Source organism: Crotalus tigris, unplaced genomic scaffold (genome assembly GCF_016545835.1).
Source record: "Crotalus tigris isolate CLP2741 ecotype Arizona unplaced genomic scaffold, ASM1654583v1 scf7180000017611.44802233496:7321179, whole genome shotgun sequence".
In the NCBI taxonomy this organism is placed as follows: Eukaryota; Metazoa; Chordata; class Lepidosauria; order Squamata; family Viperidae; genus Crotalus; species Crotalus tigris.
In genome coordinates, this window is record NW_024096511.1 from 1483120 (window position 1) to 1499961 (window position 16842).

Consider the following 16842-nt stretch of genomic DNA (forward strand, 5'->3'; position numbering starts at 1 on the left):
TGGATGTGATTCTTGGAAGGATGAAACCCACACATATTTATTAACAATTGTTCCTCTTGTTTAATAAAAAATGATCAAAATATTATCTGTGAAAAGTATTCAGTATGCCTGGCTGAGGAATTCTGGGAGTTGAAGTCCACAAGTCATAAAAGGGCCAAGTTTGAAGACCTCTGATCTAGTCCAGAAAAACCTAAAACTTGCTTAAAACAAAGCACCAACCTATTTCTAGTGAAGGTACTGGTTAGATCCTACAACTCTCTATGATTGGGAAACAGAATTATTCAAGCCACAATCTCTCTTTAAACATGCCACTTCAAGATTTCAGTAAAGCCAATATTTGTTTATCCTGTTATTATTAAAAAGTTACCTCCAGATTGACAGAAAGGACTTCTGATTGCTCACTCTAGGCTGTAGAACTTTCTGGGAAGTTGATTGGATAAATGCTCTGTTGTTTATGTTTTTTCTAGGAAGAGTGAACTAGTTAGTTCTTTTTTCTTTCTTTCAATATAGTTTTACAAATAATTAAAAATGAGATTAATTTAAATGTGACTTTGACTTCAGAGTTTCATGGTTTAACTTTTAGTTTTCACATAGGCTAATATTAAACTTAGTGTCATTTCTAAAAAATACTTGAAAATAAACAGGAACTTCATTCATGGAAGAAGGCAAACAGAGTGGACTGAATTTTAACATCCTTGTGTTTTAAAAACATACACACATTTATTTTACTGATGCCAAAATAATCACCAGTAACAGCATGATGCTTCCACAGTCCAAGCACCCTTAGGATTTCTACCTCAAAAAAACCCCGGGTGTATTATTAAGAGTTTCTCAAATATTTTCTATAGTGTTTCTTTAACAGTTTTAAATAATTAAATAGCTTTAATAGCTTCTTGAATATCCTCATGTTTTACATAAACACTTAATACAGAACTGGCATAAAAAGTGAAACCCTTCTTAAATATTATACCATTGTTGCAATTATATTAATTTCCAGCAGTGCTTAGCGCCAGGATATCCTGATCCTTTGAACAAAGAGGTTTAGAAGAAAGAAAACAATTATACTGTGTAGTATTTCAGATGTGCTGATCCATTCATAAAACACATGGCTGTATTCCTGTTGTGTTCAACTTTGGTGCAAATGTCATTGCTTTTAAAATGTTTGATGTTACTCCCAGCTCTGTCTGTACAGGAAATTCCAGGACAGAGGGACCCAATAGCCTTGAATCTATATTATTTTGCTGCATTGATCTTGAACCAATGTCAGATTGACTTTAATTCCAGATGATACGGCAGGTGACCTGCCCAACCTTCCCAGTACAGCTGGAGTCTGATATAGAAGATGTAAGGATATTCTGAGAACATAGGAGAAAAGGCTTTTTTGCTTTTTTACAACATTAATGTGTTGACAAAGTTTCTGTTATTCTCTAAAGCAGTGGTTCTTAACCTTTTTAATGCCGCGACCCCCAACCGGTCATAAGTCGAGGACTACTGAACCGGTCGTAAGTCGAGGACTACTCAACTGGTGCAGCACCTTTTGCAGAATGGGACTTTTGGCGGGCTCAGCAGGGCAGAGACAGCCTGGACAATTCCTATTGGCTTTTGAAATCCAATAGAATTAGACTCTATTCAAGAGAGTCTATTCTATTGGCTTTCAAAGCCAATAGAATAAAAGGAAGTAGCACAGCTAAGGAAAAGGGGAAAAAAATGGCGGACTGCGTTGTTTGGCGACCCCCGTGAAATGGTCGTTCGATCCCCAAATGGGGTCCCGACCCACAGGTTGAGAACCACTGCTCTAAAGGCAGCCAACAATCTCAAAGGATGGAGGTTGGCTCATAACACACAGAGAATGAGAACGTCACTGGCTGGGTGACTTTGGCCAGTCTCTGTCAGTCCCTCACAGGGTTGTTGTTGTTATGGGGAAAACAGGAGGAGAGAGGAGTATTAGATATGTTTGCTGCCTTGAGTTATTTATAAAAATAAAAAGATGGACTATTAATACATATGCAAACAAGCTGGCTTAGATACTCTATTTATTGGTACAGCCAACAATATTCACACAATTTGAAGTTGGAGCCCAGTTTAACATAACTCAACATCATCAAAACCTGTGATTGCAAGAAATAACATGGATCATTTCTCCTCTCTACCATCATCATAAAATACGGTTGTTTGCTCTTAAATTGATCTGAAATATCAGGGAAAGTTGAGATGGGGTGGGAACTGAGAATTTAAAAAGTGTTGAAATGAAAAAAAAAATTCTTAACCTACTGCTCACAAAGATACCAGCAATCATTCTGGCCCCATTTGAAATCTGTTATATGAAGGGAGAAAGATTAATGACATAAGAAGCAACAACCTATTAATGATCAGTAATGTATAGTATATGTTTTTCCCCAGATGATCACAGTATAATGTTCACAAATGATGACAGATGAGTTGTTAGCATGCTTTGAATAAGTCTGAATATGTCACAGTGACTTAGTCTGCACATATTATTAAAACATAAGCCATTGGTTATAAACTGTCACGTATTATGCGAAAGCCACATACATCAAGTTCATGATTTTCCATTGGTGCTGCTTTTTTTTAGAAATTGCTAATTTTCAAATTTTCAGTATAGATAGTTCTCTTTATAAGAAAGAAAGACTCAGTCATGTTTTATCACAAGGAAATTCCAAACTCATAAATGTCTTATATCAGCATACGACAAAGCATATATAACCACACTGGCTGAGGACTTCTGGAAGTTGAAGTCCACAAGTCATAAAAGGGCCAAGTTTGAAGATTCCTGGTCTACTGTAACAGTGAATGTTATTAAAGATGTTGGCTCCCCTATGGCAGCCATAATAGCCTAACAGGATCAAGATGGCAGCTGTGATCACATGATCAAACCTCTGCCCCTTTGTTATATACACAATACACAAAAGGGTCAGGGCTTCAAAAGCATGACTGTGGCCACTATTTTGATTTTTTTTGGGGAGGGGGCTCCCGGTCATAAGCATCTATGAAGTCTAATTTCTTCTGGATTTATTGGAGTTATAGCTCTCAGAATCCCCAGCTAGTACCTCTAATCAAGTTGATTGGAACTTCTTGAACTTGAATCCCAACACACCAGTTTACAAAATGGTGGTCATATCAGAACTGCTCTTTGCGGTGATCTTGTACCATTCCTGCTGCACTTTCCCTGAGTTAATATAACTGCTTCAGCATAATTGAATTTCAGAACCATAATAAATTTAAAAATAGAAGCATCCTGTCTTTCAGTATGAATATTTGACCCTTTTAAAAGTTCTTTAATTAATTCCTTTCTCCATACTATATTAGGAAGAACCTGGGATGAATCAGAAGAATCTTTGATGACTGTGAAACTATAAGAATAATCCAAATAACCCAATCACCATTTTTTTAAACTAAGAGCTGTAAACAGGGTGAGAACTATTTCCTATAGTACAACTGCTGAAAAAAGAATTTTATACTAGCTCGTGTTTTGCAGATTTAATTAATTTTACAGGTCTGCATATTCATTTTAGCTTATATAATAAACTTATAGCTGTAAACATCACAATATGTCATCTGCCTGGTCATACTATTGTCAGGGCTATCATTAATCTGATCTACTACTGATCTGAGCTACTAATTCTCGTTATAGTTTCTTTTTTCTCATCCATTCTCATTGTAAGGATGGCACAGGATAATTCTCTTGGCTTGTAGCAATGTTGGTCTGCAGCATTCATCATCAGCCTACTCATCAAAATTCCCAGCAACAAATTAGTCAGGAGCCTCAAAAAACAATAAAACATATTTCAATTCTTTTTACTAATTGTTTTAATTCTGTTGTCAGAATCCATGTTTTAGCAATATGTTTCTTCCCCAATGTCTACAGTTTAAACTATACCAGAGTCTCTAGTTAACATTTTCCTTCAAACCCTCCAAAAGCTGTGACCTACATTAATAAATAGGGAAAGGAGATAAACAATGCTTGTATTTTAGTTCCTAACACTGTTCTTGTGCCAGTTTAAGGTTGGTAAGGTCCAGGTTCCATCTAGGAAGGACCCCCCCCCAAAAAGGAAACAAGGTAGTGTAAACTAACATAGTGAAAATATATTGAGAAAATGGATATAATAATCTTGACCATTTGTTCAATTTCTTTTAGGTATGGTAGTTTCTTAATTTTTTTCACTATTAAAGTACTAAATAACATCTAATATTTTTCAATTTTTTCACTGCATTCAAATCAATTGCTGAATTAAATATTAAATGCCCTTAAACAAAGGATCTTCAATAGAAAAGATGGCAGAAAATGATTGAGGAACACATAATGATATGAATCAAATTTAATTTTTGTTCTGGTTCCACCTTCTGCTTTCTTCAACTATTTTTTGGAGTGCAGCCTCTGGCCAGCTACTCAAAAGCCAGGCACAATCCTTGGTTTGAAAAATTTAGCCCACTCATGAAGGAAAATAAATACCAGTAGACTATGTTTATTTTTTTAGAGTTATGTGTTTAATGTTAAAATGACTACATTTTTATATCCGAATACAACAAAGAGAGACGTATGAGTTGAATATGCATTCAAGATACCATTTTGGGCCAAAGAAGCAGAATATAATGAGACTAAATGTAAACTGAAGAAATATTCTTAACCATGTCATGTAGGATGATAAATATATTGCCTCACATATTTGGCACATTGTATGAACTCTGATTTAACTCCCCCCCCCAGAAATCATTTTGTAGCAAGAGTAAATGGGGCATGAATATTGCAATAGCCAAAGAAAAACTATGAGATATTTGTGTGCTCATTTGTTTGGAAATGAAATGAGATGTTTCTTTGATATAGTATCTACATTCTCTCTTTGGAAACAGAATGAAGCAATGCAAATGCCATTCCTGCAATCAAAAGGTTTGTAGAAAATCACACGACTATAGATGATGCTTTCAAATATCCTGGATACTTTCAGTGAATACACTTTTTTTTGCTTTCACTCTTTAGTCACTAGAATTGTTGATGAATCAAATAAAAAGCACTTTCTCTTGTCCTCAACAGTGTTAACCCAAAGAGGAACTTGAAAGGTGATTTGATGCTCCTGTCCAGCTTATGTAGTTTGTTCTCATCATGATTTATATCCAAATATACAATATGGCTATTTTTATCTACAATTATTAATTATACTACATTTCCCAAAGCTTCATATTAGCAAAATATAAATAGTGGGCACCATAGTCTACATAGCTTAGAAAAATGATTTTGCACAGCAACCTTCCCTATTTCCTGGTTATTTGCATGCATAATCTAGAGATAAGAGAATTCCACATGAAACATATCAATGATCACAGTGTAGGTTTTAAAAAATTTAGCTATATTCACAGCCATTAACCAAACCAGCCAATGGAACTAAAAGTCAGCGGAAACACAGGAGACAGTGGGAACAAAGAGTAGGAAATAACTATTTCCATTATTTCCTGCTTGTGAATCCCTCAGGCAAGGTTCCACCTAGCTATTTTGCTGCCTGAGGTGAAGAGCAAATCAGTGGCTTCTACTGTTCTACAAAAATTAAACTGAATTGATTACCACTGCGCCTTAAGGTGACAGACATTGGCACACAACATCTGTTGCTTGAGGTGCTCAGCTCATCCTGCCTAATAAAAGTGCAAGCATCTGCAATGAAGTGAATAAAGTTAAAAAAAAAATCAAGAAAAAGCTTCTCCCCTGATGCAAATTCCCTCCCACAGCATATCTCCATTGTAATATATAGGTTTCTCCTCTTAAGAATATGCGCCACTTGATTGGAAAAAAACTTTTCAACTCTTTACATGGAGCTTGACATGGACATAATCAGGCTGTATTGGAAAATAGACTGGCTGTTTTACTAGAATCATAATAATAATAGTAGTAGTAGTAGTAGTAATAATAGTAGTAGTAGTAGTAATAGTAGTAAAGTTGGAAGGGACCTTGGAGGTCATCTAGTCCAACCCCCTGCTTAGGCATGAAACCCTATACCATTTCAGACAAATGGCTGTCCAGTCTCTTCTTGAATTAACATCTGTAATCAGTTTTAGTAGAACAAAGTTTCCAGTACCAGGAAATCAGTTTTGCAGAGCAATAAATCAGGGACTCTGAACAACTGCAACCTGGGAACTTCTTAACTGACAGCTGCCAGATAGAAGGAAGGGGAGGAAGACTTTTTGCAAGGCAGGTAAGAATATGGAATATCCATATTTCAACACTTAGGATTTTACTTTTTTTTCTTCTTTTCCCAAACTATTCAGGGGAAAGACCACTGGCAACTAGCCAGCCCTTTTTCTTTTCTTTCTGCTTCAGGTTCAATCAATTTTCCTTCTCCACTTGAAACACAAGCACTAAACTGGTTGTAAAACTCTTTACAAACTGTTGGATTATTTTCCCCACCCTCACCCTTTTTTTTTTTAACCTCATCTGATTCTGCAAATGATCGTAAGCACATTTATTCAAAGAAATCGAATATTTCTTGTCTTGGTAGATTTTCAAGAGGAGGAGGAAGCAGAATTATGATAAAATAGATAAGCTGCCCAGAATCACCTTGTAGGGGAGATGGGCGGCATAGAAATTTAATTAAATTTAATTTAATTAATAAATAAAAACACAAATAGAAAAATCAAAATAATCACCCCCTCCTGTAAAATTCCATGAATAAAGCAGGGTGACTGCATAATAAATGCTTCACCTGCCTACCCCGGTAGTCCTCAAATAACGACCACAATTGAACCAAACTTTCTGTTGCTAAGCAAGACAGTTGTGAAGTTGTGACAGTTGTGACTTATGCCCCACCTTTCTTGCCCCAGTTCTTATGTGAATTACCAAAGTTGTTAAGTTATTAACATGGTTGTTAAGTGAAGCCGGCATTGACTTTGCTTGTAAGAATGGTTACAGAAGGTGATCACATGGCCCCGGGACCCTGTAGCCATCATAAATATGAGTCAGTTGCCAAGTCAGTTGATCATGTGACCATGGGGATGCTGCAATGGTTGCAAGTATGAAAAATGGTCATAATTTAGTTTTTTCCGTGCTGCCGTAATTTCGAACGGTCACTAAGCAAACTGTTGTAAATCGAAGACTACCTGTATCTCAAAACTTTTCTTGCTCACATAGCGGCTTTTATTTAGAAGCAATAAGTAAGTTTGATTTCTCTCAGGATTTTCTTCTATGTACAGTAAGTAAATGGAGGATTCTCCCTATTGGAACATGGTCACTGAAAAAAGCTTCAGAACGGTTACCCTGACAGCCAGTCAGTTGTAAGCAAAAGCAAAGATTTTTAAGCAAAAGTACCGCCTCTCCGAGTGCAGCTTCTCTTAACCCATCTCAATGAATTTGCTACGATTGCAATTCTAGGACATCATTTCTCTATTTTCTACTCTTCTACTTTGCAACAGACACGCTTCATTTGTAAATAGTTTTGAAACTCTGCGTGGAGTGTTTACTTCAAAAACAGACAAGCAATCTACCATTACATTACTTTTCAGTGCTGATACTCCAACCATGGCTATTATCCTCAGCGGAAAACATTTTTACCATGTGACGTGTCCGAGAGATGGGCTTGCTGCCGGTAATATAGGACATGCAATTTAGCGCCGCACTTGTTGCACAGATACCTTATTATTGAGCTTAGGGAATGGTCAGTTACTATGTCAGATTGGATTTGCCTTTTTATCAAGCATAAGATGCTGTGGGATTTATTGCTTCAGATAGTCAACACTGTCAACATTTTATTCTCCACTTGCTTCAGGAGGAAAGAGATTACTTAAAATAAGCTAACTTAAATGGTTTTCCAGAGCAACCTGCCACTTGCTTAGCAAGCATGAGCTGCAAACTAACAAGCTCCCCACTTTGACCTTAATAAGTTAATAGTTATTGATTTTCACCTCCCTGGTGGCTTGTATTTCATCATCAAATGGCTTAATGAAGCAAACAGCTTGTGCTACCAAGAACCATTCTCTGTGGATTCTTGTGCATTCAAGAAGTGTGCAGAGATACATCTTTACTGGCATGGGCACCAAAAGTTATCTGATAAACTGATAAGTTTTCTTTCCTCTTTCTGCAATTGACAGCATATTGAGATTTGCAGCACATGGAATATGTTATTGGTGTAGAGCAGAAGTCTTCAAACGTGGCCCTTTTATGACTTGTGCACTTCAACTCCCAGAATTCCTCAGCCAGCATCCCTGGCTGAGGAATTCTGGGAGTTGAAGTCCACAAGTCATCAAAGGGCCACATTTGAAGACCCCTGGTGTAGGGTATATTTTGGGGTATGTTCTTCTCAGGGCTTTTTTTGTCATAGAACACCAAGAACAGAGTTCTGGCACCTTTTTTGGATGGAACCTTGTAGGGTAGGCAAGGCAGGTTGTATGACGTGTGTGAGGCCCCCCCCCTTTTTTTTTTTTTTACAAAAAAAGCACTGGTTCTTCTCATGACTTTGTCAGCACCACCTCTATGCGGTCTTGCTGGTGCATATATATAATCTTGTTATGCTGCCTGGAAAATACACTTCTCCAGGTTCTGATTGTCTGTGCAAAAGGGTTACAGCTATGGCGGTGTTTCTCCACCCTGGAAACTATAAGATGTGTGGACTCCGAGAATTCCCCAGGCAGCATGACTGGCAGAGGAATTCTGGAAGTTGAAGATCGCACATCTTAAAGTGGCTAAGATTGAGAAACACTGGTGTATGAAGACATTTCCTCATTACCCACCTCAATAATTTGTTTGTTGGATCACTCAGCCTTAACCTTGGGAAATATTCACAACTGGAAACTTTTTGTGATCGTTTATATCAGTAGCATCCTAAACTTCCTGCCTAGCAATAACTTGTCTCATTTGCATGTATCATTAGTGCTCTGTAACATTCCATTTATTACTAAACCCATCTCCTTTGGTTTATTAGTGTACATTTGGAATCGGTTATGATGGCTAAAATGACTGCTCTTATCGGAGTTTATATTCCCATTGTGCTACAAAGATACTTCCAACAGTAGTTACTTCCAATAACTACTTTTGTCTAAATGTTTCCAAGAATATAAACTGTACAGGTTTTTTTTCCAGTAACAGTCATTACACAGACTACAAAGGCCTTTATTTTGTTTTTCTACAAACGACAGCAAATGAGATTAGACAACTAGATTTATATTTCTACAAATACTGCTTCCCTTTAAAATTATGGCAAATATGTTAACAATTAAAAGAGCCAGGTTTTCTTCTTCCTGGCTCTTAAATATTTCATTTCAGGAGCAGCTCAAATCTAAAGAAGATTTGGAGAAACATGGATTGGGTACAGTGCATTGTGTAATTTTTCCAAAATAGGCTGTACTTGAATTGTACCATATTTGTCCCCAAAGAGGATGACCCTGAAGTCAAATCACCCCATCTAGCAGACAGAAAAACACAGACGTAAATACTGTGTAGCATTAACTGAGAATTGCCAATTCCAACTGAAACTAATTCTTAGGATTCTCCCCAAATACAGTAAATGATCACATCTGTCAAGTTGGTTTATGGATATTTGCCATTCTGCATATATTTCAGCTTATCAGATCTGGCCTGTCAAGGTCCATTTGCTTGGACATTTGCAACCGAGAAGTGATAGCCCTATAATTTCAACCATTCTCTCTCACAATCAGAAGCCACTCTTATCTTTAAAAAGACATTATGCAAACACACATCATTCCTTTCTTTCTTCTCTCAGAAGCCACACAAAAAGAAGAGAAAAACAGGATGGAGGTGCTAAGAGTAAAAGCAAGTGTTTCTCAACCTGGGCACCTTGAACTCCCAGAATTCTCCTGCCAACATGCATGCTGGCTCGGGAATTCTGGGTGTTGAACTTCATATATCTTCAAGCTTCCAACTTAAGAAACACTGAGTAAGGAGTAAGAGAAAGTGATACAGTGTCTGTGCTGGGGGGAAGAAGAAGAGAAAGGGGGAAAGCTAAACTGGATGGCCTAGAAATGAAGGGAAAAGACAATGGGAAGGAACAGAAACAAAAGAAGGAAGCCCTGTTGAAGAGTCTAGAAAGAAGGTTAAATCCACTAATCAGTTAGCCACACCCAAGGAATGACTAAATCTATGGCCAAAGCTTCAAAGGCATCCAGCAGGGTATCTGCAACCATTTCCTCCAGGCTTTTCCCTCCAACTCACAAGTAATGGTAGATGGGATGAGGTGGGGGACTCCTTGTTTTGTGAAGAATTTAGAATTTTCAAAGATTTACGTGTCTTCCCCCCCCCCCAAGAAATTTAGAGAACGAGATACTTCTGGGGCAGGAAAGTTTTAAATTATTGCTGTACCCAATCTTCTCTTCATTATCAAGAGAACATCAAAAAGGAGGCCGAGTGAAGTGGGAGGTTAAGTTGCTGAAGGACAGTTTTCGGGAGAATTTCCAAAAGAACATATCCCTTCATGTTAAATGAGGACAGATCCAAACCAAAGCTGCTTTATATTCTTTATGAATGTTGAGTGACAGTGTAACTAAATATGTTACATAAGATACATAATGTGGACACGAAGAATGGCCACTGGACTTTGCTTCAGTATGTTTTTATTCATCATTGGGGTATCCCCAGGATATGATCAAAAAAATCAGGAGGGCAGCTGGGATCCTGAGAACAAAGCTCTACCTCTTTTTTATGTAGCATTGCTCATAAAAAAACCAAATGGAGCGTCATTTGTATCATTGTGGCCTCCATTTCAACTTTTTTGACCACAACATTTTTTGTTTGCTTGTTCTGAGAGAGTCAGATCTGGTCTTGTGCTACCATTGTGTAATTGACCCACTTTAACACCAGGAAACAGATTACTTAAAATAAGCTAACCTAAATGGTTTTCCAGAGCAGCCTGCCACTTGCTTACCAAGCATGAGGTGCAAACTAACAAGCTCCCCACTTTGACCTTAATAAGTTAATAGTTATCGACTTTCACCTCCCTGGTGGCTTGTATTTCACCATCAAATGGCTTAATGAAGCAAACAGCTTGTGCTACCAAGAACCATTCTCTGTGGATTCTCTATTGTCTGCCTACAAGTGCTTTTCTTCTTCTTTCATTGTAGATCTAAATAAATTGAACATTCAATTTCCTTGTAATTAATCTTCCCTGGACTGAGATAAGCGTTCCAAGGGGTGGCAGGTGGAGTTGGGGGGAGTGATAGGTTTGCCCCATAGAAGCAACCCCGTTTGTGAGGAGATGCCATAGCATTTCCTCCTAAAAGTTACTTTTGTTCACTGCAAGTAATCTGGGAGGAATATCTCCAATGCTGTTAAGTATTGGATTTTAATTAACTTTTATTCATTGTAATTATCTGCATGTCTTCCATTATCTTCACCTTTTTAGATAGCCAATCCATAAATGCTGAATTAGCTGAGAACAACCACCCACCCACCCACACACCTGGATTTTGTTATACAAAGTAGTGTCTCTGTTGGGGAATGCCCTTTTCTTACTACATTTTTGTTTTTCAAAAATCAAAATTAAATTCTATTAAATCTGGCTTTAAATCTACAAAGGACCTATTTGTCTTGTTGCCACCCTGAATTCTTTTTGGTTTAGAAGTTCTGTTTATCTTCCCCTTTCTCTTTCTTCCTTTCAGTCACTGAGGTAACAGGAATAGGTAGAGTATAAGGAAGATACAGGGCGGCCTAGTCGTTTTATTAACAATTAAGAAAAAAAAGAACTTTTATGAAATAACTTGACATTTCTCAATAAATGAGATAGTCTAGAGTATACACTGCATAGCTTAATGTAACAGCACCCAGTCCTGCTTAACAGGCTAACTTTGAATTGTTCAATATGGTAACATATGGTGAGTGAGAAAAATCTCTTGCAGGTAAATGTATAAGATACACATTACATAATGTGTACAATATGTGTAATAGTAGTATGGAAGAATGGTTGAAAAGAAAGACACAATCACAAAACTCTATGATGAGACTAGCCTCCTACAAATATACAAATATCTTTGCATTCATCTGTGATGTCCTACAGGGTATAGTAATAGAATTGGCATTAATTTATAATATGTGATGAAAACAGCTCATGCCCATCTCTATAATAGATATTATTATCAGGTTACCCAAAGATAGCCAGGCTAGATTAGCTGACATAATACAGAATGTCTGTTTATTCAGTGTTTAACAACTGTAATTAATTGGCATCAATTTAAGAAAGAAGAACAGCTCTGAAATTTCATTCAGAGTTTCCACTGAATGATTCGGAATTCATTTATCCAATATTCTTTGACAGCAGACTAATTTTTTGATAACAGACTAATAACATTATTTGTTCCTGGCATTATCTGACAACAAAAGAATAAAGGGGACCTAAAAAATAAAGGATCAAAGAATAACCATACAACAGAAACAACTAATAAGAATCCCACAATTCAAGATTAGAAAAAATAGGAGCATTATACGTATAAAAATATTCCATTTATCTTCACTGGGAAAAGAAATAAACAGGATAAGAGGCCATAAGACCGAGGAATTGCAAGATCTGCTGTGTGAGACTATTTTAATGTTTTTTTCTAGATTTAATATCTAAATCTGTAAGGATTGGAAAAATTACCATCATATTTCTAAGGTTCCCAACCCACTTTTACTTGTTCATCCTGCCAGGGGCCAGCAAAAATATGGCTAATAAGACTGTGATAACACTGTAGTGGATGGGGCCAAAACAGTGGACCGAAATTTTGCAGACAGTGTCCTTGGGTCTGAATAATTTGATCCCAGCCACTTCAAAGATCTGCAAATGACAGCTGGATACAAAAAAGCTCAATGTCTAAGACAGTGCTTCTCAACGTTTGTGTGACGGCGACCCCCGTCACACAAACGTTCTGCGCATGCGCCGGGCTGCGCGCATGGGGGCGCCCCCCGCATGGCGCGCATGCGCGGCGGCGCCCCATGCGCGACGCGCGTGCACGATGGGGCCCCCACGCGCGGTGCGCGTGCACGGCGCCCCCACGTGCAGCGCGCATGCGCGGTGCTCCCCCCATGCACGGCGCGCGTGCACGGTGCCGCCCCCATGCGCGGCGCGCGTGCACGGCACCGCGGAAAATGGCGGATCGCCGCCTTTGGCGACCCCCGAAAAATGGGCGATCGACCCCAAATGGGGTCGCGACCCATAGGTTGAGAACCGTTGGTCTAAGAAAATTAATAGTAGTGTTCTAGAAAATATAAGCAAAATAAAAAAGAAATGAAAATGTCAATGTTGAAAATGCACGATCAGACAAAGAATCAGGAATTCTACTTAATCTACATGGCATTCTAATAAAAGTTACAGGGAATCAGCCCAGCTATGAACATTAGGAACAGATTTTATATTCTGTGATTCTTGATTTATATCATTCCATTAATTGGGCCGGAAACATCCTTCATCTTGAGTGAAGAAACAGTTCAAAACTTTAAGGCTGCTCAAGAATTTTATCATAACCAGGAGTCTTCAAACTTGGCCCTTTTATGACTTGTGGACCTCAAAACTCTGGCTGAGGAATTCTGGGAGTTGAAGTCCACAAGTCATAAAAGGGCCAAGTTTGAAGACCCTTGTTGTAAACCAACATCATTACCTATTCCAAGTTGTTTACAAGTCGCTTTTCCAAACCAGCTGTGCTTCTTCCTGATTTCTTGACCTCTTTTCCAACAAGAAAAACAAATCAATAAAAGCAGACAACTTCAAACATAAAGCAAGAGATATTCAGCAAGATAATAGTTCAGCTCAACCTTTTTTTTTTAAGAAAAAGGAAAAGATACAGTAGGAAATTACTGTAGAGAAGAAAAAGAATGCCAAAGCTTGACAAAAAGAGAAGGATAAGAAACACACACACACACACACACACACACACACACACACTCAGCATTTTCAGGCAGCAACTGAAAATAAGCTGAAATCTGCCAAAGTGAGTTTATTTCTCAAACTAGAGAATAAAAAAGAGAAGAAGAAGCGCCTGAAATATACACTGAAGGTGCCAAGTATTTGAAAGCAGTTCTTCAGACAGAGAGGAGCTGCTACCCAAACATGTCATGGAAGAAGTAACAATTGTTTGAGACAGAGGGAGCTAAGAGAAACACAAGCAACAGCTTCTGTATAGGACAAACCTGTTGCTATGGCTACCTACCCTACCAAATTTCAGACAGCCCAGAGCTTGTTTGGAATCACAATTCATGCTGCTTCCTTGAGGTAACTGTATCAATATTTACAAGAAGTGATTTTTAACTCCCCCCCTCTTTTTTTTTATAAAAAAAATGTAAGTATGATGCTTCATCCACTTTATCATTACACAGAGTTGAATTAAAACATCCATAGTTTGAAAAAAAAAGCAACCAAGAGAAATTAAACAGCCTATGCACTGTTTTTAAGTCTTAGAAAAAACTTAAAAGAGAGAGCTTTTATTTTATATTAGAGTCACATAATGGAAAGATGCAGCTTCCAGCATCAATATTGTTGCTGTAATATGCACCAACTGAGACAATTATCCTCCTATTCCTCATGGGTATTACTGCCCTATTATTTTGAAATTACTAAAATAGGTGCAGTTAGGACAGAAATGATTACAATTGGTGCACTATACAAACTTGGGGAGAGGCACTTTTGGTGAAGCTGTCATTCATCTATTTCATAGCAAAATTATCCCAAAGGATTTTCTGATTGCATTGCCTCTTCCTTTGGAGATGGATGAGGAGGAATAATAAATCATCCAATAGAGATCTGCCTGTATTGCTGTCCCTCCTACCTCCAGCATGTCCTTCTTAAATTCATTTCATTTAATCCTTTGCTGACCTTCAACCATTCACTCATTCACCGACAGTGCAATTCACTGGTTGATTATGCTTGCCCTCAACCTCACTCTCATCATTGAAAGCACACATGTACACACAAAGAAAGCCACACCAGTGTTTCAGAATTTAAAATCGGAACTCATCACAAAATCCAGCAAATTTTCAAACTGCCTCCAAATCTTTCTGAAGCAATTCAAGGGCACCTGATTTGATTCAACCAGAATAGATTAAATTAAACTAAGTCAAACCTTGTTTAACTCCTTCACAGCTCGTACAACCCTATTCTCTGTCTCCAATTGCTACTTTCTTTTCATATGTGTGTAAAAATTGTAAAACAAAGAATGTTTCTCTTTTTTGATCATGTACTTAGTTTATTTTAAATCTGGGAATCAACTGTTATTATTTTAATTATACTAAAGTAATAATCTTATAATAATCTACAGACCAATCAGCCTCACTACCTGGGAAGATTCTGAAAAGATAATAAAACAGCAGACTTGCAAACACCTAGAAACAAGCAAAGTTATAACCAGAAGCCATCTTGAATAGCCAAAAACAGATCATGTCAAATAAATCTTATTTCATTCTTTGACAAAATGACTAAATTAGTGGACAAGCAAAATGCTGTGGACTTAGTATACTTAGATTTCAATAAGGCATCTGACAATGTAGACTACAATCTACTTCTTGGCAAGTTAGAAAAATGTAAGATAGACTGCATCACCACCAGATGGATTTGTAACTGGCTGACCAATTGCACTCAATGTGTAGTCCTTAATAGAACTACATCTACATGGAGGGAAGTAAGCAGTGGGATACCTCTGTCTTAGGCTCAGTACTCCTCAATATTTTCATAAACAATTTAGATGTGGGAATAGAAGGGGAACTCATCAAATTTGCAAATGACACCAAGCTGGCAGGAGTAGACAACACTCCAAAAGATAGGCTCAAGATCCAGAAGGATCTTGACAGATCCTATCTAACAAAATGAAATTCAATGGAAAGAAAAGTAAGGTTTTACACTTAGGCAAGAAAAAACAGATGAACAGGTATAGATTAGGTGAAATCTGGTTCAATAGTAATAACTGTGAGAGGGATCTTGGAGCCTTAGTGAACAATCACTTAAATATGCGCTCACAGTGTGCTGCAGCCACTAAAAAAGCCAATGCAGTCCTAGGCTGCATTAACAAAGGGATAGAATCAAGATCACATAAAGTCTTTATAATGCCTTGGTGAGACCACACTTGAAAGACTGCATCCAGTTTTGCTCACCACATTATAAAAAAGATGTTGGAAAGAGTGCAGGGAAGAGCAACGAAGATAATTAGGGGGCTGGAGGCTAAAACATATGAAGAACGATTGTGGGAATTGGGTATATCTAGTCTAATGAAAAGAAGGACTAGGGATGACATGATAGCAGTGTTGCAACATTTGAGGGGCTGCCACAAAGAAGAGAAGATCAACCTATTTTCCAAAGCACCAGAAGGCAAGACAAGAAGCAATGGATGGAAATTAATCAAGGAGAGAAGCAACTTAGGACTAGGGAGAAATTTCCTGACAGTGAGAACAATTAACCAGTGGAACGGCTTGCTTTCAGAAGGCTTTTAAGAAAAGATTGGCCAGCTACTTGTCTGAAATGGTATGCAGGGGTTCTCAACCTTGGCAATTTTAAGACTTGTGGACTTCAACTCCAAAGCTGGCTGAGGAATTCTGGGAATTGAAGTCCACAAGTCTTAAAATTGCCAAGGTTGAGAATCCCTGGTATAGGGTTTCCTGCTTGAGCAGAGGGTTAGACTAGAAGACTGCCAAGGTCCCTTCCAATTCTGTTATTCTGTTAACTCAATAATAGCTTAGAATCTTACTGTACAGCACTTCTCCAGAAGTTTAATGTAGATCAAAGTATTCCATTATTCCTTCCTTCCTTCCTTCATGTACATTTTCTTCTTTGGTGAGTTATAATTTGGTACATCTTGCTAGACAATGATCTATCTTGTGATGAAAAAAATATTGGTCAGCCTTTTTCATTTATTTAAAAGATTTGTATGGTTGCCCAT

At 37.7% G+C, this 16842-nt stretch overlaps 1 protein-coding gene across 4 annotated transcripts in view; it reads right to left on the reverse strand.

Moving 5' to 3' along the window:
- Positions 1–16842, reverse strand: part of PDE7B (phosphodiesterase 7B) — a 184195-nt gene that overhangs the window by 72389 nt on the left and 94964 nt on the right. The window lies entirely within an intron of this gene.